The sequence below is a fragment of the Astatotilapia calliptera genome, chromosome 19 (assembly GCF_900246225.1).
Source record: "Astatotilapia calliptera chromosome 19, fAstCal1.2, whole genome shotgun sequence".
In the NCBI taxonomy this organism is placed as follows: Eukaryota; Metazoa; Chordata; class Actinopteri; order Cichliformes; family Cichlidae; genus Astatotilapia; species Astatotilapia calliptera.
The window spans coordinates 30722936-30744435 of NC_039320.1; the positions used below are offsets into that span (position 1 = coordinate 30722936).

General features: G+C 43.0%; 1 protein-coding gene across 2 annotated transcripts in view; it reads left to right on the top strand.

The window, feature by feature from the left end:
• Positions 1–21500, top strand: part of galcb (galactosylceramidase b) — a 54141-nt gene that overhangs the window by 12183 nt on the left and 20458 nt on the right. The window lies entirely within an intron of this gene.

Consider the following 21500-nt stretch of genomic DNA (forward strand, 5'->3'; position numbering starts at 1 on the left):
GTTTTTAACTTGTATTGCTATGCATCACTTTTATTTATTTATCTCTTTATTTTCAAATAGCTGTATAGCACTTTGTCTGAAAGCACTTTATAAGTTTATAAGTTGTTGTTGTTGGTTATTATTATTATTATTATTATGTAAACTACTAGCAGTAAAAACAACATGCTTTTTTCTAATGGCAGTATAGCACAGAGTCGTTTGTTATTCTTTCTTTTGCGTTTAAACAAAGTGCAGCATTTAATACCTTCTAAGACGGATTTCATCCACGTTTCAGAGCCCATCACAGCACAGAAACAGCTTTGGTGAAGGTTACAAATGATCTTCTTATGGCCTCTGACAGTGGACTCATCTTTGTGCTTATTGTGCTAAACCTCAGTGCAGCGTTTGATACTGTTGATCACTTACCTTTCATGACCACGTAAACGGGGTGGTAAAATCAGCATTCTATCACCTCAGACGTTTAATGAAGGTTAAGCCCTTTCTTTCCAAGCGTGACTTGGAAAGTGTTATTCATGCCTTTATTACCTCACATTTAGATTATTGCAATTCTCTTTTGTCCCGAATTCGAAAATATTGAGCAATGGAACAAACCAACAGAGGCCCAGAAGAGTGCAGTCAAACAATGATTTATTGAGTACACGCGTGGGAAGATGTATACAGCAACACCAGCATCGATCTTCACCGAACAGCTCAATTCAGAATGGTTTTATTCATGTCAGGGTTCAACCCCTTCTGCGTCACAAATTAACATAATATGCATCAGTTTCAGTAAATGGTCAATCTTAAACCGCTAAAATTAGACAAAGAAGTCACATCTTCCATACAAGGCAATTAGGTTCAGACACAGACGGTCCCTCTGGGCTTGTCCTCTTCTTGACTCATCTTCTGTCATCTGTCACTAAGCAAACTAAAATGCAGTTAGAAGCTAAATGAATACCAGGCCTTCGGCCTGGCCTATGTTTAAATCATATGTCTGTAAGCATGAATGCTGTTTATCCTTCTATTGCTCCAAGTCACCTACACAATATATTGTGAAGACATAGCGCTTCACAAAGCTTGAAACCTTTAATAGACTGAGCATCATCTCTGAATGAGCACAAATATGCAATGTGTGTATAAAGTGATTATGGCTGCACCTGTAATAAAAGGTTAATCCAATGCCAGTATCTTTAATAAACATCTTGATGCTATATCAATGCTGTAGGTTATATTATCAATGCAATGTTAATGATAAAGAATATATTGTAGCAGTAAAATAATTTCTTTTATTTCCACACTTTTAATAGGGGTTGGGCAGGGCACTTTGTCACGCTTGCAACTAGTGCAAAATGCTGCGGCACGATTTTTAACTGGCAAAAGGAAATTTGACCACATCACTCCGATTTTGGCCTCTCTACATTGGCTTCCAATTGAATTTAGGATCTGTTTTAAAGTCCTTTTATTGGTTTTTAAATCTCTAAATGGTCTGGCACCTGTTTATTTGTCTGACTTGTTGAAGCCCCAAGTTCTCATTCGTTCTCTTTGATCAGCTGAGCATAGAGCTGGGCGATATGAGATTTTTTCATATCACGATATGTTTTTTTCATTTCAGGCGATAACGATATCTATCACGATATAAGCCAAATAACTATATTTGTAAGATTTAAATGTGCCATTGCTCACAAGTAAAATGTGAAATAATCAGCAGCTTGTTTTTAAATATTTATTTCCCATAATAAGTTCAACAGGGTAGATGTACTTAAGGAACATGAGACTTTTTCAGATAAATAAAGGCAAATATTGCAAACTACACAAAAGGCAGCCGCTAAAGCGTTTAAGTTTCAAAATAGAACAAATGAAACAGACTAAATTGTCAATTCCACTTAGAAACAAAGTATTAATTCTAAAAATAAATCTTAGTTTGTTTTACAGAAGAACAGACAAAACTGACTAACTTTTGTCAATATCAAATAAACTGAGAACTAAAAGGAAATTCTCAATCTCTCCTTGTTGTATAGCTTAGCTTTTCAAACAGTTTTAACAGTTACTTTAGTCTGACAAAAGCCGAATGACGAATTAGCGCTTCCAGTCAGAGACTGAGGCTACGTCCACACGTACACGGGTATTTTTGAAAACGGAGATTTTCCGTTTTCGTTTTAAAAAATAATCCCGTCCACACATAAAGGCAGAAATGAAGGAAAACGCTGCTATGAACATGCCAAAGCAGCAGGTGGAGCTAGATTCCTAACCGTGCAGAAATGTTGGCCAATCAGAAGTCTAGAAGCCTCGGTGGGAAAAAGTAAACAAAGCTGGGGCATAGAAGCAGAACCGAGTCGTAAGTGTGGAGGGACAGTAACTGTGTGTATATGTAAGCATTTAAACACTGCAGAGAGTAGAATTAACAGTAACAGTATTGTAGAAATTCATTTCACCGAAACAATAACGTGGCGCACAGTGTGACGCATGCACCAGTTTATTGTATTTCCAGACTTGCTTTCGGCACAATTTACAGTGCACGCTACTCTGTTTTTTGTCAGACTTGAAATAGCCGAAATACCTTCACACTACGGAACTTCTATGGCTCTTCCGTTCGACAATCTCTCCGGCGTTGGAACCATCATCTGTTTTCTCTTCGGTCACGCTCGGTTGATTTTTCTAGTCGGCACACTCATTTCCTCCATTACCCGCTGGCTGCTTCCCAAACAAACACACGTGCGGCTTGGCACTTGTGCTGTACGTAACAAGTCACACGACGTGACGCTGCGGCTGTGATTGGTTCGGCTCTGCGCTACTGAATTTGGATCGGCTGACCTTTTTTTTTTTTTTTTTTTTTTTTTTTAAGAGGACAAGAGTGGCGAGGTCTATCGCGATAGCTTAATTTCTCTATCGAGTAAAAGTTATATCGCGATACATATCGTTATCGTTCTATCGCCCAGCTCTAGCTGAGCAGTTGTTGCTTTTGGTCCCAAAGTCACGGCTGAAACTTAGAGGAGACAGAGTGTTCTCTTTTGCAGCGCCGATGCTTTGGAACAACCTTCCTCTCCATATTAGACGGGCTACATCAGTGACAGTTTTTAAGTCCTTATTAAAAAACTATTTTTATTCCCTGGCCTTTAACTCTGTGGGTAACTGACATTTTTATTAATTTTGATGCTATGTCTGATTTCTGTTATTTTATTACTATATTTATATTTGTATTGTACAGCACTTTTTAAAGTGCTATATAAATAAATGATGATGGATTCCCATTCATTTTCTATGACGGTCACTTTTGAACACCACATATGTAACAAACTTGATTCAAACACTCAAAGTTAAACAAAAGAAGTTCTCATCACCTTAATATGTTCAAGTGCATAGTGTGGAGGACGTACTAAGGCCTTGAGGCACTCAGATGTAAAACCCAATATTTAGGAGTTTTTAAATTTGTAAATTGGTGAGATTTGACCCGAACACGTCAGGAAATGGAGAGTCCTTTTCACACGCTAAATTTAATTATGGAGTTCCACTGGGTTCTTGATATCCCTATGGCAGTATCATTAGAAGGCATAGCATACCACCAGTTCAGAAGTTTTGGCGCGAGATATGTGAAGACTTATCAAAGGCTACGTTCACACCGCAAGTCTTAATGCTCAATTCCGATTTTTTGATCAAATCTGATTTTTTTTGTCTGCTCGTTCACACTACAATAAAATGCGTTCGCGATGTCTTATCGAGCGCTTCTCCGGCGGTGATAATTGGCGTCTGTCTTGTGTCAGTGACGTAAAAAACGGATTTAATGCGACTTGACCATTTACACAGCAGTCGCTTTCTGAAACATCGGATATGTATCGGATTCAGTACCACATACGAAAGTGACCCAGATCGGATTTGAAAATATCGGATTTGTGCCGGTCACACTTTCATACCATGATCGGATATGGGTCGCATAGGGTCAAAAAAATCGGATTTGATGCGCTTTCGCCTGCAGTGTGAACATAGCCAAAGTGTCTGGAATGTAACATTCCAACTTCCCCTTTAGTGTGTTTGTTGGGCAGCTTAGATAATGTCACTACAGATAAGAATATAGCCCATATGGTTTTCACTGCCGTATGCATAGCCAAGAAAACAGTCCTCATGAACTGGAAAAAACAAAAATAATCTTAATTCTAACCAATATAGAAATTATCTATTAGATTACATTAGTCTCGATACAGCCTCTACCACCACATCAGATCAATTGCTCTGGGCTCCTTTGATTAGCTCCATCACCTAGTGGGGGTGGGGGGTCATAGTTTGGTCCCACCTTCGCTGTAGTGATTGGTGTGGGGGTAGGGACAGGCTTAGGGCGTCGGGGGGTTCCCCAGTAGCATCTTCCTTGGGGGGCTCAACCCGGGGTAGCGGTCATGGCCTATTAGGGGCTCTTAGGTGACGGTTTCCTTGTGGCTGCATGCAGCGGGGCTAAGGGAGGGTCTGTGCTGACGGACGTGGGTTACTGACCTGGTAGCCTGGCTGCCCCTGGGTGGGTCCGGGACGGGCGTGAGGTTCTGGGGCGCTCCGTCTCTGGGCTGGGGCCTTGGCCGGGCCTCGGGGGCTTGGGTCCTGGTTGGTATGTTGCTGGGGTTGTGGGCGGGTGGGTGTATGGGGGCCCGGCCCTGGCGCAGGGTTCCGCCAGTGCATCGAGCCACCTGGGGGGCTCTTCAACTGGTGGGGGAGGTTGTTACATCTTGCAGGAGCTCTCCTCTCTTCAGGAACTCACTCTGCAGGAGGGGGAGATACAGGAGAGGTGGAGGAAGATTTCAGCCTGGGCGTCTATTGTCTCATGTAGTCTGGAAGATGAGTGGATGGTGGGGTGGGTGCAGTTTTCTCTGTGGTGGGGTCAGATGGGCTGTCCTGGGCTCTGTGGGGCCGGGTGGCGCTGCTGTTCTGTGCCCCGGTCCGGATGGGCCTGTGCCCCCTTTCCCTGGCGGGTTGCAGAGTATGGGGGTGCCTACTGGGGTCAGCGGGGGAGCTGGCCCCAGGGAGAGGTCACTTGCCCCTCCCTTCCTTCCCTCCCCATCTCCAGCTGCCTCCCTCTTCCCGCTCCACCACAATCACCCACACATGCAGGGCCTTGGAGTAGGGGTGTGTCACCAGGGTGCAGGGGAAGCATCCCCCCTCTGTCCCCTTCTGGCTTCTTGTGCCTCAATTTTATCTCACAACTTAGACATTCACATTATTCACACTCTCATAACACATACATATAGGATCTTGGGGGTGGGCACGCTACACGGACTCCAAAAGACCATCAGGGTGTACACCTCACCCCTGGCGTCATTGCCCACCTCTCAATTTTAAATACACGTAGACACTGAGGGCTATCAGGAGGGGCTATGTGCTTACCTGCTGCTCTCTGGCAGGTAGCTCCATGCCCTCCTGGGTTTTAAATGCACCTTAGAACACACATGCATCAGCACTACATATGAGCGGGTGGAGGGAGGTTTGGAGTCTTCTCTCACCCCCGTTCTCTGCGACCTGCTGGAGCGGGGGGCCAGGAGGAGGAGTTGGCCGTCCGACTGGGGTCTGGAGTGTGGGGCCTCCCTGCTGCTGCGGAGTCGGGGCGGTCTGCTTTTCCCCACTTCAGGGAAAAGGGTAACACCACCTGGGTCTGGGTGCAGTTTCCCCCTCCAGGGGCAAAGGTACCTAGACCCGGTTCTTAGAGTACGCTTGGGGAGTGTGATTGTGTGTACAGTGTCTCTCTATGTCTGTCTCCACGTTGGGTGAGTGTTGAGTAATTGCATATGAGAGCATAAGGGTGGGAATGGATGTTTGTATCTGTGTGTGCCTGTATGTCTGTGTCTATATGTCAGGTTGGGTATCAGACGCCACCTCTCTGGGGACATCTCAGGCCCTCTAAGGTATGGAGGCCTATCTCCCCCCACCACTTCCCCTGCCAGTGGCAGACGCCCTCAGACATCGGTGCTTTGGTGGTTCTTTGTGTCCGGGGATGGGCGCCCGGGTACACACCGGCTCACTCCTTGGTGGCTGCTTGTCGGGGCCTGGAGCCTGGGGCTCGCTTTGGCCACTTCGGGGGTTGGGTGCCCTCGGCCTCTCGGCCTGGGGCTCGGTCACTCTGGCACAGCTGGCTGCCGGCGGAGCTCACGGGCACGTCACTGCAACCCCCCCCTCCTGGCTTCTGCTCCGCGGCTGCTGAGTGACCCCTCATCTGGGGCTCTCCTCAGCTCTTTCTGGGATAGTGGCGCAGCTGCCCCTGTGTTGGTCTTCCTTGGTCTCTTGTGTTCTGAGGGCCTCTGGATGTCTGGAGTTTTGATCTCCTCCATACCTGCTTCATGCCCTGGTGGACGGGGCTGTGCCCCCCCCCCCCCCCCCCCCCCCACACACACACACACACACACACCTCCTCTAGCAGATCATTACATGAAGGAACCTTTTAAAAACAAGCGCGTCCATGCTCACAGGTGTACACACGGGTGATCACACACACAAGCTACACCCTTTTTGGCTCCTACCTCAAAGCACACTGTGCGCTGTTGATATTACGTGCTGCACAATAATGTTTAATATTTAGTATTTACTGTCATATTCCCATATATCATCGTGATGTTGTTTATTGTATTGCTCTCCTTTTCTTCTGCTGTTTTTCTTTTTTCTTTCTCAGGTGATCTAGGTTATTGTATTGTATGTATTTTTTTTTTTGTCTGCTTATTTAATTTTTTGGTTTTTTTGCCCTTTATCCCCGTCTGTCTTCTCCGCTGTTTTTTCCCCCCCCTCTTCCTTTCTCCCTTTTCTTTTCCTCATTCAAGTCTGTCCCGTATCTAGCAAGTGTAAATAAAAAAATAAATAAAATAAACAATAAAAGGTGAATCAAATAAACCATTACGGCAAAGGCTGGGATGTTCAATTTGGTAAAGTAAATCCGTTGGGCATCTTTCTTGGCCTTTAGACAATAATTCTGATGGCAAAAGAACCAAACGGGACAGGCAAAACAAAAAAAAAGACAGCATACATTTTCACTGCCATGCAGATGACACCCAGCTTTATCTATCCATGGAGCCAGATCACACACACCAATTAGTTAGACTGTAGTAATGTCTTAAGAAGCTCATAAAGATGTCTCATACTGACCTTGATGACCTCTAATTTGTTTTTGCTTCTAGTATCAGAAAAATGGTATCTAACTAGATGCTTACTCTGGATGGGATTACCTTGGCCTGGATGGCATCCTGGATTTAGGATAGGTACTTCTTCCACAATTGTAAAAAGTTAATCAATATTTGATCAGAGCATGTGTTCACTGTTCATCAAAACAGTGATCAGTAATTTTACTAATAACCAGGGAAGTACAGAGCAGAAACAGCTTTTTAATATTGTTCTTGCTCGCACCTTTCTGAACACTTTTAAGATTTAAAATAAACAAATATATAAACTTATTAAACAAAAATTTAAAGAATTTCAAGGAAATTGTGCAAATATTTGTCAGACAGCTAATAGATGTGTGATGTTTCCCTGTGGTCTGCAAGTCCAGGCCCAGAGACCAGACTGATGGATCTAAAACAGATATAACTAAAGTTAATCCAGTGGTTACCTGCACAGAGATAACCACAAAGCATAAACAACTTAGCTGCTGCAAGCTAGGTGTGCTACGAGCTTGCTGTGTAATGTAATATAATATAAGATTTACACAGCATGTTCAGACCAATGAGCTACTTACTAAAGATGTCCAAACCCTTTTCTTTCCAAGCTCCTTAGACTATTAAAGAAACCCTGTCACATCCTTCTCTTCTGTCCACTCCACAGATTGTCTGTTCAGGTTCATCTAGGTAATATTTCAGGCTCTCTAAACTCACAGTTAGTGGAGCTCTGCAGCCAGATGTCTAAGAAACAATTTTACCTTTCTTAGGAATGCTGCATGCTTAAATCATAGAAGCTATGTAATGCTATGTAATGCTGTGCAACAAGCACAGAATTACACAGCATCAATGGGACAGCAGTGCAGAGGATTCAGAGCTTATCTTAGAATCCTCAGGTTTAAAATATTGTTTCAACATTAAAGTAATCCAGTGACACACCAAACAATAACTTGATTGTTCCAAGCTTTATTTTTCAAATTGTAACCAAATGCAGTTTAAAAATGTGATAGCGACAAAGAAAAACTATTTCTTCTTTCCAAAACAAAAACTGAGAAAGGAGTCAAGGATTAAATGGAATTTTAAAAAATATATGATTTTTGTAACCGTATCATCCAATTTCAATAATATTATAATTCTTTTCTGTTTCTCTTGTTTTCCCCTCTGGTAAATAAATCAGTTCCCTTTCAGTCTATTCACTCAGTACACATAAGTATGGGATAGCCCTCGCACATCCTGCCGAAGAAACCTTTATTCACTCCTTCAAGGCAGATGACCTGTGTTGACATGCACACAGCCCCACCTGCACATATAACCCCTATCATCACAGACGTCTCTCAGTTCTTACGCTCTTCCCCTCGCTGAGAACACCTCTGCTGAGTTGGGCTAGCTATCTGCTGCTAGTTAGGTCCGTTGTCTGCTGACTTGAACTTAACTTAACTGCCGCTGTTGGTGTTAGTCTCCATCTCTGGTTCCTGATGACAAGCCTGCTGGCACCTCTTCTTAACGAGGTCAGAGTTGCCACGGATTACATCATCCATGCGTCCCGCTGTGCAGTGCTCTCCCTGGGCAGAGGGATGGCTTCGACAGTAGTAGCGCAGAGGCACCTGTGACTGACCTTCTCTGGCGTCCCGGATAGGGACAGGGCTGTATATCTGGACTAACCAGTGTCTGCGGCTAAGTTATTCGGACATTCACTAGATTCAATCTGAGGAAGAAGCAGACAGAAGCTTTGCGCGACATCATCCCCAAACGTCAGGCGAAACCCAAACCCACAGCTACCTCGCACAGGCCCGCCACTCCTCTGCCAACTGGCAAAAGACCGGCGCCCACTGCTGCAGTGGGTGTGCCGCCAGCGGGAGCACATCCTCCACCCTGAGCTCCGCACCAGTCAGCCTGGAGCAAAGGACAACCCTTGGACCCCCGGCGGGACCCGACGCCCAGGAGGAAGCCTCAGCCCTCCTACAGTGGCTTGCAAAAGTATTTGGCCCCCTTGAACTTTTCCACATTTTGTCACATTACAGCCACAAACATGAATCAATTTTATTGGAATTCCATATGAAAGACCAATACAAAGTGGTGTACACTTGAGAAGTGGAACGAAAATCATACATGATTCCAAACATTTTTTACAAATAAATAACTGCAAAGTGGGATGTGCGTAATTTATTCAGCCCCCTTTGGTCTGAGTGCAGTCAGTTGCACATAGACATTGCCTGATGAGTGCTAATGACTAAATAGAGTGCACCTGTGTGTAATCTAATGTCAGTACAAATACAGCTGCTCTGTGATGGCCTTAGAGGTTGTCTAAGAGAATATTGGGCGCAACAACACCATGAAGTCCAAAGAACACACCAGACAGGTCAGGGATAAAGTTCTTGAGAAATTTAAAGCAGGCTTAGGCTACAAAAAGATTTCCCAAGCCTTGAACATCCCACGGAGCACCGTTCAAGCGATCATTCAGAAATGGAAGGAGTATGGCACAACTGTAAACCTACCAAGACAAGGCCGTCCACCTAAACTCACAGGCCGAACAAGGAGAGCGCTGATCATAAATGCAGCCAAGAGGCCCATGGTGACTCTAGACGAGCTGCCTCATTTCCGCAGAGTCGTAAACAAGACAGTCAGCATCAAAGCAGCAGGAAGAAAATAAAGGTGCTATTGCAGAAAAGAGCAATACAAGTACAGCCGTTAGTTTGTTCAAAAAAAAGGGGGGGAGGGCTTCATCCCATCCACAACCTGTGAGTCTTGAACATGTATCTACGAATGTACAAGGTCAAGATGCTAACACTCAGACAGCTCTTGAATGCAGTTGGTCCGGGAGATTGGTTTGCAACAATCGATCTAACAGATGCTTATTTTCATATGACTATACACCCGAACTACAGGCAGTTTCTGAGGTTTGCATTCGAGGGCGTAGCCTACAAATACTTGGTGCTGCCTTTTGGGTTCTTGCTTGCTCCTTGCACCTTTGCAAAATGTGCCGAGGTGGCGCTAGCACCCCTCCGAGAGAGAGGCATCCGCATCTTAGCCTACCTAGACGACTGAACTCTCGTAGCTTGCTCCAGAGAGCAGGTGGAGACTCAGTTGTCACTGGTTTTGTGACACATTCACACACTGGGTTTCTCTGTGAACTTTCAGAGCTCGCTAATCCCGAGTCAGCAGATTTATTTCCTCGGTTTAGAAATATGCTTGCTTTCCAGCCGCTCACGTTTGTCAGAGCATCGCTTCCTCATTCAGGTTCAGCTGGGACGCAGACTGCATTTCCAGATGATATTAGGTTTGTTGGGCATGATGGCATCTATGATCGCCGTAGTGCCGCTTGGACTTTTAAAGATGAGTGTTTCAGTGCTGGATTCTCTCTCATTGCCTGTGGGCATCGTGTCACCTCGGGAGGAGGCATGCTAGCTCTCCGTCCCTGGAGGAAGCCCAGGCTGTTGCATCAGGGCTCTTGGACTGGGAGGGTGTTGTTTTGCTAGGTGGTGTCCACAGATGCTTCCCTAAGGGGGTAGGGAGCGCTGTGCGGTGCATCAGTGAGAGGGATCTGGTCCCCAGCCCGGTGCGAGCTGCACATCAACCACTTAGAGCTGTTAGCAGTGTTCTTAGCTCTCAAACATTTCCGTCCAGTCCTGGAGGGCCAACATGTCCTAGTCAGGACGGACAATTCAACAGTAGTCTCTTACATAAACAGGCATGGAGGAATACGCTCCTCTCAACTGTTGAAGCTGCCTCGCTCTGCTGTTATGGTGCAGTGTTCATTTTCTGTCTCTAAGAGCCATCCATGTTCTGGGTTACCTGAACTTGGGGCCAGACCTTCTCTCTAGCGGGGGGTCCTCTGGTGAGGGAATGGAGGTTGCACCCTTTGATAGTGGCTCAGATTTAGGATCTGTTAGGCAAGGCACAAGTAGATCTTTTTGCCTCCAGGGTAAATACTCACTTCCACATGTTTTTCTCCATAATCAACCACGATGCACCGTTGGGCATGGACACGTTAGCACACCAATGGCCAGACGTGCTCCCTTGTGCATTTCTCCCAGTGAAAATGACATCTCCAGTTCTGGAGAGAGTGCATCAGCAGTCGCTCTCTCTGATTCTAGTGGCCCTTTGGTGGCCCACAAGGTTGTGGTATGCAGAAATAATCAGCCTGCTAGCAGCGAGTCCTTGGCAGCTTCCTCTCCGCGGGGACCTCCTCTCTCAAGGTGCGAGGAGAAGTGGTTCATCCACGCTCGGATCTGTGGCGGCTTTATGCTTACCTGCTGAGAGGTCAAACTTGATTGCTAAGGGTCTGCCAATAAGTGTGATAGCGACAATTCAGAGCATTAGGGCCTCATCCACTAGAGGCTTGTATGCTTACAAATGGAGCTTTGAGCAATGGTGCCAGGATTGCCATACTCTCCCATTTCAGTGCTCTATTGTGGTTGTTTTGACATTCCTGCAGGAGCTGCTAGATAAGGGCCTTTCATTTTCAACAAATAAGGTTTATTTAGCAGCTATATCTGCTTGTCATATTGGCTTTGACGGGATGACATCAGATGCATCTCCCCTTGCCTTACGTTTTCTGAAAGGGGTTCACCGGCTGAGACCCATGCTTCTGCCCAGTGTCCCTGCTTGGGTCTTATCTTTGGTGCTGGAGGCCCTTTGTGGCCAACACTTTGAACACATTGAGACTTTGGATATGAAATTTCTCTCATATAAGATGCATTACTTCTCACTTTGGCTTCACCAAACACATGTCTGTGTATTGCGTTCAGATGCTGCCTTTTTTCCCAAGATCATGCCAGCATCTTATAGCTCAATGGAGTTTGATTTGCTGAGCTTTTGCTCCCCTCCTTTTGTATCTGAGGAGCAGAGAGGGCTACATTCTCATTGTCCTGTGCGTGCGCTACGTACCTACATTGAGCATACTCAGAATATGCGTTTATGTAACCAGCTGTTCATCTGTTTCGCTAGTCCAGCCAGAGGTTCCACCAGGGGGATGGCAACTTCATGGGCTCTTTTGGGGTGCTGTTAAGATTCATTATTGAGGAAGGGTACAAGAGGTGATCGAAGAATAACCACACCGATCCGGCCGGGTGAAGTCAAACGATGATTTTAATGAATACACGCGTGGGAAGACACTCTGTACGCAGACAGCCAGTAGTCCTCAACTTAATCAAAGCATGAACAGATATTTTATAGCATCAGGGTTTGTTTACTGACGCCCCTTCATACGTCACAGACACATTTTATACATAGATCAGATCAACATCATCATGACTTTTCACCCAGAAAATCATCTCCTATTTTCATGGCTTGGTACTTTCCGTTCTTATCTTAAAATGAATTGTTCCTCTTTCTTGCCGAGACAACAAGAAACGGTTCCTCTTTTACCGAGACAATTTTGTAGTTACAGCCAAACATAACTAACCTCTTCCTCTAAATAAATCTAATTTAAAGTGTGTGTGTCACGACCTCACATGCTCTTTCTCAATTCACCTGTTGCACTTCTGACCTTTTACCAGACCAGAAGCTCACTGAGACTATGTGTATGTCTTCTACTAAATAAATGTTTTAATCAAGAACCTCTACTAAAACCTTAATATAAAATGATAAAGCTATCTGTTATATTGTTAAAGCCTCGTCTTAGCCTGCGGCTCAAAATAACTTCCTGGTTTCACTTCTGCATACAACTTCCTGTCAGCCTGCAACTCAGTCTTTCTGAAAGAGACACTGTCTAAACCTTGGAATGCAATATCCATGCTGCAAATTATATTATTAATGCAATAACAATTATTTAACAATAGCAGTAAAATAATTTCCCTCCTCGACACTCCCCCTTTTGACCTCTGGAACACCAGAGGTCACAATACATTGTGTCCTCACGCAGACCCTTCTCTGGTGGTCTCGAACCTCGAGATCTCCAGGATCCTCGCCCCTCCTGTGGTCGCCGAGATCTTCTGCAAAGGAAACAAAACACCTTTTCTTGCATCTCCCTAACTTATCCTATCTGGGACTCTTTAATCAAAAGCATGATCCTAATTATGCTCTTAACTTATTGACTTGTATTTATGTATACTCTTCAACGTTACTCATCACTTTAAACTCTTTGAGCCCTGCTTTCACGTCCAGTTGCTCGCTCTATTTTCCCTTATCTGATCATCAACATCCTGTGCACAAATTGTCGCTGCTGCAAGTTAATCTACTCCAAAAGAAGGCAACCACTTTAATCAATTAAGTTCAAGCATATAAGCAATTACTCCTGTATACATTTCATCATAGCTAAATGCTGCCTTGAAACAACTCCTATGTGTTAACACTAACTTCATTTTAAAACCTCACATTTCCTATGTTATCACCTGTTTCGGTATAGCCTTTTTATTTCATTTTGCTCCTTTTAATGTAACACTACCTTCTAATTCTAATGTATCAGACTTAACCAAAACATATGCTTTCCTTCCTCTTTGGTCCTTCTTTAAGTTCAGTTAAAAGCTAAATGAATTTAAGGCCTTTTGCCTGGAATCAATACTGTCATGTGTGTTTCTTAACTCTGTGTCTGTAAGCGTGTGCAATCCTTCATGAACTCATATTATCCTCACAGTAGATTGGCTAATCATAGCGCTAGCCAAAGGCTCGTGACCCTCCAGAGACAAATTTGAGCCACAACTCCTTTAAAAGCACAAAATGCAATATGTATAAAAATCATTTCTATTTATAAGCTCCCCCTTTTATCCTAAAAATACCTCCTATGTAATATCTGTATGTGTAAGCCTACATTATAACCACTTCTTCTAAAGATCAAAAATCAAAGCTGTTCTACCCCTTCAACCCTCACTAATTTTCCCTCTAAGATTTATTCACAGCTTTGAAAAACCGGCATTGTATCTTCTAAACAGGATTCAGTTCTGTCATGGTCCTGGGCCATGTTGGCCCAGTATTCTTGGTTCCTTGTATTTTCGCTCCTTATTTAGGCCAGGTTTTCTGAGGTGTCCTGTTGTGGTGTTCCCTAAGTGTTTTTCCTTTGTGACTCTTACCCCCTTGTGCCCCTCTGTGTATTTATGAGCTCTCGTCTCTCTTTGTGTTTATTCCATGTTTCCCCAGCCTGTTATGTCTGTGTTCTCCCCGTGCTCTGGGTGTATTTAAGTTGTGTCTTCTGATATTGTAGTTCCTGGTTCGTCTATATTGTTTCCCCTCGGTCTCCCTGCGTCCTCGTTTCTGGTTTGTGTTATTAGCTTACCCAGTTTTCCGGTTTCTTGTTTTTCCACCAGTGCTGTTTTGTGCCCACCGTTGTAAATAAATATTCACCTGCACCAGAGCTGCCGCCTTTTGGGTCCTTTTCTACAACTCCACACGGCTTGCCTCGCAAACCGTGACAAGTTCACTTTTAATCCTTTAACCTTAACTTAAAAATACCAGTTTCAGTTTTACCATATCCAAATGATCAAAAACCCAAAAGGTCCTAAAATGATCCTAAATTATTAAACAATTAAATTATTAAACCCTAAACCCCCCTTTATCTTGATACATTTCATGTGTCAAGATACTATACAAAACTTAAAACTGCTCAGTTTTCCCCACTCATGATCCAATCTATGTCATAAAAATAAACTTAAAACAGAACAGTTATCAGTCATGTGTTTCTACAATTAATGGTAACTGAGTTACATCAAAAAATATTTCCCCTTTAGCATTTGGCATTCTCCCAACAATATACTATAATCTCATAATCTAACCCCAGTCAACAAAACAAAAATTTTTCTGGTAAAAGCAAATTGTTTATCCACATTTATTCATCCTCACCTTCATCCAGTCACACATTCACTCACATGCAGTCACACCATGTATTTGCTGATAGTGGAGCCTCCCGCATGATCAGATACTCCACCCTCAGCAAAATGAGCTCCGTCATTTTTTATTTTCCATAGGAAAATATTTCTTCATGCTTTTGGACTGGATTGACTCGCATAAAATCCTTTTTACAGGGACTTACGACCTGAATTGTCCCCAGGTAGCTCTCCTCAGCCAATTGTAATCTGGAAAGCCGCCTTATATTTGCTCTTCCCGAGAATTTTCAGCGCTGTTATTCACTGTTGCAGGCCTGCTTAAAACAGAAATGAAAAATAGAGCTGGTTGTTAGCTCATAAAAACAAAACAAAATCACCTGACAGGTTTTCTTTAAGTGCACTGTTACAAAATAATGGGCCCAATTTTAGACATGTCCATGTTTCCTAAAACTCCCTCTATTTAAAACAAAAACACCAACAACAACCTACCTGACAGAATCAACCCATCACCACAACAACCTTAAACACACAAATCTTGCCACCACATAATTTCTCCTCCTGAATACACCAAAAGTCTCATTAAAACCACTCAATTTGCACACAAAAATCACCCCCTTATACTCTTAAATTCAGCATAAGACCCCTTACGACATCATATAATCACTAAACTATAAATTCCCTACCCCAATCTGCACTTCTCGTCTCTGCTATGCTTCCTCTTCCTGAAAGTCACAGTCACACACACACTCCAGCTAATTTGCATACTGAGTCATCTCTCAAGAAGCTGTAACAACAGAAACATATGTTTAAACATTCCCAACTCATTAAATCATTTTATTTCTTCCAACAGTGATCACTAGTGTTGATCACTCAGTACGAGAGCACTCCTTAAGTCACTCTTTTTTTTAAAACTACTTTAATCCCTTTTTCGTTTTCATAACTCCCTTTGTCATATGGCTTATTCTATTCCTCAATTACAAACTCAAATGTATTTTATTAAACATTCACACCATTGTATCATTCATACAAAATAGCAAGCTGTTCTTCATTGCCTATGTTTGTGTTCTTAGCCAGGTTTAATCAGTGTCTATGCATTAAACTCCATGAGCTTGTCTTGTCTTTATAAGTTTAATGCATTTCCTGTTTGTGTGTGTGAATTTGCACATGGTGCTTTTACAGTGTGTCAGACTCCTTCATAATTTTGCCTTTAAACAGTCAATTTTCTCCTCCCCAACTTTACTAACCCAAATTCTGATTTCCTACCTTAAATAGCAGCATTCCTTGTCCTCAGCCAGAAGGTAGGGCTCCACTTGCCACTTTCCACCTCCACCCTAGCCCAGCGGTCTTACCCGTCAGGTCCGAGAGTATTCGTGACTGTGCCTGCCTTAGGTTGTCCCAGGGTTTCGAGGTGGGATCTTACCCGTCATGGGCTATCCAGCCTTCCATACTCGCCTGATACGGGGCCCAAGTGGGCAGGGGAGGGAACACACTGGCTCTGGGAATTAAAGGAATGTAAGCTGCTTCCTTCATTGCATCTTATGTTAAACTATCTCTATAATAAGCTATCTCAATTCTGACTCCTTCCTAGAATAATTTCACATATGGCACTTTGTGTATGTGTGTTTTCTATTCATTAATGTAATTGTCAGTTATTTTCTCTCTTCATTTTACCTTATTTATCTATTTGTTTGTGACATTCTACTTTAGCTCTACTAAACCTTGATGTAAAAAACAATACTCCCTTATTTCACGCACACACTCTGCATTTTGCCTACGCACACACTTCTCTCTCAGACTTCCTCTGTTCACACATCACCTTGCACTCACTCTACTATCAACTTTCATAGTGTTATTATTATTTAGTATTTTGTACACCTCACACAGAATCATTCAAATCGAGTACTCACAGCATTCACATCACAACCTTCAACTTTCACTTTCGATCCTGCAAGACGCAGAGATGGACATCTCCTTCACCTAACATAAAACTAAATTACCATATCAACATACAATTACTGAAATTCAAACTCAAATACACCATCTGTTTTAATAAAGTCAAAGAGTAAACAGGTGTACCAAGTGTATGTACTTATGTGTTTTAAACTGAAAGAAAAAGAAACTCAAACTCTCATAACATCACTCATGCATCTCTTAAATTAAAAACACTTTCAAACTTTAAAACCTCCTACTTTACATCACCAAAGAAATACCTCTCACACCTTCATTCATCATTCAAAACCTTCTAGTCACCGCATTCACACTTAAACTGTGACTAGAGTTGAAGAATATAACTCAAAACACAATTTCCTAAGAGTATTTTAGACATGCTTGTCATAATCAAAAAAGCAAGTAAAAAACAAACAAACAAAAAATTGAAACCTCCATTAATTCTCACCGCACACACAAGAAATTGAAAAAATAAAACCCACCAGCAGCTAATGCTGGAGAACAGTTACTACTGAAAGTCATGTGTTAGTCTTAAGTATATACAGTGCACTCAATATATTTATATATCTACATCCAAACTCAATCAATTACTATACATCCACTACGGCAACTCAAAACTTTATTTATAGTCCTTTGCTAAACATAAATGGCATTTTAAACACACACTCTACAATGTTTGCAGCAGTATTTGTAAAACCAACTGTGGCTTAAACAGTTCACTGCTTACTCATTTGCATTTTCACTCACACACACACCTCCAAAAATAGCAGCAGGCAGTCAGTGCATTACTGACTCGACACACAGAGATCTCTTATTACAAAGACGTCTTATATTTACAACTACTGTCAGATCTGTCAGCTTTAGCGCCTAACCAATTTAGACAAATTTAAAATAACCGCCCACCAATTAACCAGTATCAAGACTTTAACTGTTTCTGGCCTCATTTCTAAAATCCCTAACTCAATTTAAAAGCGTCAACCAACCCAAACTTTGCCTGAAGCTCTATTTTTGGCATTTCACAGCCAAGGCTTACCTCGAAGTGTTAAGTTAAAGTTACACGCCCGAAGACCAACTTCTCCTGTCCAAAAAAGCGCAGATACCGTTGCAAACGGTAAGGAGACTCTAACTCCTAGCTTAATTCCGGGATGCCCTGTACCCCACAGCTAAACCACACTGAACTAACCCTCTTCGCCGAGAGGTCAATGTCGCGCGTCCACGACAAGGAGGGAGCGTAACCTCCGGGCTCTGCGCTTCCTAGCAGACTCGAACTGCCGTTCTAGAATAATTTAGAATATTTTGAAACAACAATCAACACCCGAAACAAGTGTATAACTGAGGCAGGTGCAACCTAGTGGCCAATTTGACCGCTCAGGTCCACTCTTATGACCAAATTTGGACTCTAACCAACACAATAACCAATTCCCTACCAACTACTTGAGACTCTAACTCAATTTCTTTGGGACTTCAACCCATTATTTAAACTTTTCTTATCAGACTCTTAACTACTTTCATTTCTTCTTAGCAGAACTCTAACTGCTTCAACTCATGAGATTTTCATCAAAATCAAAACAGACATCCACCAGTAACTTCAGTGAGTAGACTTAAATTTTATCATGTCCAATTTGGCACACTTTGGAAATAATTCAACAGGTAGTGCCTTACCTTTTGGATAAGCCGGCTTATGCCCACTCACTTAGACCACTGGAACTCATGTCTGCCCGTCAGACCACCCAAGACCACCAAATTTCTCCATCTAAACCTCCAACTCACCCTCCTCAATAACCGGACGAAGCCCCCAAATGTTAAGATTCATTATTGAGGAAGGGTACAAGAGGTGATCGAAGAATAACCACACCGATCCGGCCGGGTGAAGTCAAACGATGATTTTAATGAATACACGCGTGGGAAGACACTCTGTACGCAGACAGCCAGTAGTCCTCAACTTAATCAAAGCATGAACAGATATTTTATAGCATCAGGGTTTGTTTACTGACGCCCCTTCATACGTCACAGACACATTTTATACATAGATCAGATCAACATCATCATGACTTTTCACCCAGAAAATCATCTCCTATTTTCATGGCTTGGTACTTTCCGTTCTTATCTTAAAATGAATTGTTCCTCTTTCTTGCCGAGACAACAAGAAACGGTTCCTCTTTTACCGAGACAATTTTGTAGTTACAGCCAAACATAACTAACCTCTTCCTCTAAATAAATCTAATTTAAAGTGTGTGTGTCACGACCTCACATGCTCTTTCTCAATTCACCTGTTGCACTTCTGACCTTTTACCAGACCAGAAGCTCACTGAGACTATGTGTATGTCTTCTACTAAATAAATGTTTTAATCAAGAACCTCTACTAAAACCTTAATATAAAATGATAAAGCTATCTGTTATATTGTTAAAGCCTCGTCTTAGCCTGCGGCTCAAAATAACTTCCTGGTTTCACTTCTGCATACAACTTCCTGTCAGCCTGCAACTCAGTCTTTCTGAAAGAGACACTGTCTAAACCTTGGAATGCAATATCCATGCTGCAAATTATATTATTAATGCAATAACAATTATTTAACAATAGCAGTAAAATAATTTCCCTCCTCGACAGTGCCTATAGCTGATATTTGTGCAGCAGCTAGTTGGGCATCACCACACACTTTTGTGTGGTTTTATTGGTTCGACATTAAAGCCCCTTTGGTGGCTCGCACTGTCCTTTCTGCTGGGTCTACTGCACACTAAGGTGGTGGTGGTCCAATTCCAGTTCAGTGGCTGCTCTGCAGGGTGTGTATATATCTTCCATACTTATGTGTTGTACCTCGCTCCTCTCCTTCAGGGAACAGAAGTTATAGACATAACTGTGTGTTCCCTTTCAGTTGATTCACTCGGTACAACACAAGGTGGCCCCACTGAGCAGTTTGGCTCGGTGAAGAGCGGCTATCGAACTGAGGGATGTCTGTGATGACAGCGGTTATATGTGCAGGCGGCGCTATACGCATGTCATCACGGGTCATCTGACTTAAAGGCATGAATAAAGGTTTCCTCAGACAGGACACGTGAGGGCATGATATCCCATACTTATGTGTTGTACCTCGTTCCTCTCCTTCAAGGAACAGAAGTAATAGTGATAGGTTTGTAGCATAAACCTATTCGCTTGAACGTTAAGGACAACTTACTACACAGCAAAAGCAAGACACAAGTAGGCAAAGTTCTCTGTGTTACTCATGCATGAGGGAGGCCTGCCTGGAGCCAAGTGTCGTTCCACCCACTTGACCTCCGTCAGACTCTCAGCCATAGCACTTCTTTTATTGTGGTTACATGAATATACATAGGTTCATTAACATATGACGTCTACATACACACAAAGAGTACCTTGCCTGTGCGTTGTGTAAGTGTCTCCACAGACTACTAAGGATCAAACCTCTACCAACACGACATTGATTATAAAACTCTAAGCATAAATGAGTAGATATTTCTAAGCATAAATGACAATCCGCTATATAACCCTGACAAATAGACATAACTGTTTGCTTCACAAGCTATAAAATACAGGCTTTACAATCTGTGACTGTTTGATACTCAGCTTTAACTCCTTTTGTAGCTACTTTTGTTTTTTGTTTTTTTGCTGTATGGGAACAGCTTGAATACAGAAATCTGAACTGTGATCACCAAGTTTGACCTTTTGTATGTCCAGATGGGACTATTGCAACTCTCTTTACTTGGGCCTCCAACTCTCCCTCCTTCAGCGCCTGTAATTAGTCCAAAATGTGGCAGCATGCCTCTTAACTGGCACTAGAAGGCATGAGCACATCACCCCTACCCTCGCTAACTTACACTGGCTTCCTGTCAAATATCGCATTGATTTCAAAATCCTTCTGCTCACTTTCAAAATTCTAAATAACCTGGCCCCTAGCTACCTAAGTGATCTCCTTGATCTGTACAACCCAAAGAGAGCACTAAGATCCTCCAGCCAACTGCTCGTAATGCAGCCGAGGTCTTGTTTAAAAACCAGAGGGACTTTCGCTTCTGGCCGCATGGAGTGAAGTAGTGGGTGCGTTCAGCTCCGCTTATTATTTTTAAATATTGCATATGCATACTTAATTCTTGGTTAGCAGAAGCCACGCTAAAATGGATACTAAGAAGACCAGAAAATACACACAAAAGACCATAGACATCGATTCGACCATCTCGAGCGGGGAATATGGCGAAGCAACTAAAGCTAAAGCTAATGCTAACGTGGAGACGGGGGAGGAAGCGCCTATATCTGTGGGTACGCTGCGACCAGAAATACGTGCAGGACTGAAACCGTATGAAGACAGTTTGGACAGCATTAAAATCCAGTTGGCTAGTATACATAAAGGAATCAGCAGTGATATATCTGTGTTGCAAGAAGAAGCTAAAGCAGATATTAAAACCACCCGAGACGAACTCATGGGAAAAGTTGAACAGCTGTTCACTATGCAAGCAGAGGCAGCGAGCACACAGAAAGAGATGGAGAAGTCCCTGAGTGACACGACTGACAGGCTGACAACACTGGAAAAGTCCTATATGTCTCTAAAGGCAGACCATCAGAAGCTACAAGAGAAATGCACTAACTTAGAAGATAGAAGTCGCAGACAGAATATCAGAGTAGTTGGTGTTGCAGAAGGCGCAGAAGCGAATAACATCACCGATTTTGCCGCAAAGTTTCTGGCGGAGGTCCTCGGAGCAGACA